A 2,116-nucleotide genomic window follows, 5' to 3' on the forward strand; every position below is an offset into this window, starting at 1 on the left:
AAAAAAACTAAATAATCTCATTAAAAAGTGGGCAAAGAATCTGAATAGACATTTCTCAAAAGAAGACATACAAATGGCCAATAGGTATATGAAAAAAAATGCTCATCACTAACCATCAGAGAAATGCAAGTCAAAACTACAATGAGATATCATCTCACCCCCGTTAGAATGGCTATTATCAAAAAGACAAAAAATAACCAATGCTGATACAGACAAGGAAAAATGGGAACTCTTACACACTGTTGGTAGGAATGTAGATTGTGAAAGCCATTTTGGAAAACAGTATGGAGGTTTCTCAAAAAAACTAAAAATAGAACTACCATAAGATCTGGTGATCCTACTCTTGGGTATTTATCCAAAGGAAAGAAAATCAGTATATCAAAAAGATACCTGCACCCCCATTTCTGTTGCAACACTATTCACAACAGCCAAAATATAGAATCAACCTAAATGTCTACCAACAGATGAATGAATAAAGAAAATGGGGTATATATACACAATGGAATACTAATCAGCCATAAAAAGAATGAAATCCTGTCATTTGCAATAACATGAATGGAACTGGAGGTTATTATATTAAGTGAATTAAGTCATGCACAGCAAAACAAATTCTGCACGTTCTCACTCATCCGTGGGAGCTAAAAACATGGATCTCATGGAGGTAGCGAGTAGAATGGTGGTTTATCAGAGGCTGGGAGGGGTGAGGGAGGGGAGACGAAAAGAGGTTGGTTAATGGTTACAAACATATAGTTGGATAAAAGGAATAAGTTTTCGTGTTTGACAGCATAGTAGGGTGATTATAGTAAATAATAATTTATTGTATATTTCAAAATAGCTAGATGAGAAGAATTAAAATGTTCCCAACACAAAGAAATGATAAATGTTTGAGGTGATGAGTATCCTAAATACCATGATTTGATCGTTACACATGAATCCCATAAATATATACAATTATTATGTATCAATAAAAAATACAGAGTGACACAAGATTAAATATTCTGGTTCAAAAGGGGAAAGTGGTGTTAAAGAAGAGGTGATTATTTCATGAGAAGGAGGAGACTATGAACAAAGTTGATGAACTAATGGAAACCGATCAAGCAGAAGGACAGCAAGGATATGCCAGGAAACGGAGGGAGCACTCAAAAAGGTATAAAAAGTTGGGAGGGTCAGGAAGAAAAGTGTAAAGTGAAAGAGTTAGAGGCCAGATCAATCACCTTCTGTATGCCAGAAGGAGCCTGGACTTGATTCTGTGAACAATGGCAAACTAACGGAGAACTTAAAGCAAGGGTATAGTGATTTGGTAAGTAATTCAGTATATGGACAATGGATTTCACTTAGATTATACCCTATTTTTACTTTTGTTATCTGTCAATTTACCTAAATTCACGTGAAAGAAAATAGAAACTTGCATTAATGTTAATTATGGAATATCAGCAACACTAACAGCAATTCTGAGAAACAAGGCATGCTATCTGTGATAAAGTAAGAATTGTCACCCACAGGAAGAAGGTTGAGCATTGTCACCACTTTGGGGATATTTGTCCTACACTGAGAGAGCCAATGCCACACTGTAATCATAAAATGTATGGGGACCCATTTCATTTTCATTTAATGGAATAGTAATAGCGTTGGTAATAATACCAGTATTATTCATGGTATCTTGCTTCCCTTTCATGTACATTTTAAAATTTGATGTTCCCCTATTGAGGAAGTTAAGTTACATATGAGCCCCATTTTATAGGTGAGGAAACTGGTGTTCAGAAAAGCAAAACAACCAAACCCAGAGTCACACAGCAAATAAATGGTACAGGCTGGACTTGAGCCTGCTTCATCCAATTCTAACTCCAGAACTGACTCCACCATATCAGGGAGCAGATTCCCAGAACCAGGATCGTTTTCTACAGAGTTCTGTTTATGAAATATATGTATCAATTAGTTGCTGTATGATCTTTGTCTCAAACTGACAACTGATTCTTGGAGATACTCTGGAAAGCAGAGCACTTTTATCCACAAGGTTTCCTGCCTGAATGTATAGTCACCACCACAAAACAGTTTCTTTCCAGCTTTTCCAAGGACTTACAATATTCATTCCTAAAATACTAAAAGTTTTCCAGTG

At 35.9% G+C, this 2,116-nt stretch overlaps 1 protein-coding gene across 2 annotated transcripts in view; it reads right to left on the reverse strand.

The window, feature by feature from the left end:
- The window catches only part of SLC10A7 (solute carrier family 10, member 7), a 280,802-nt gene that overhangs the window by 76,785 nt on the left and 201,901 nt on the right, over window positions 1–2,116 (reverse strand). The window lies entirely within an intron of this gene.

The sequence above is a fragment of the Propithecus coquereli genome, unplaced genomic scaffold (assembly GCF_000956105.1).
Source record: "Propithecus coquereli isolate 6110/MARCELLA unplaced genomic scaffold, Pcoq_1.0 Scaffold65, whole genome shotgun sequence".
In the NCBI taxonomy this organism is placed as follows: Eukaryota; Metazoa; Chordata; class Mammalia; order Primates; family Indriidae; genus Propithecus; species Propithecus coquereli.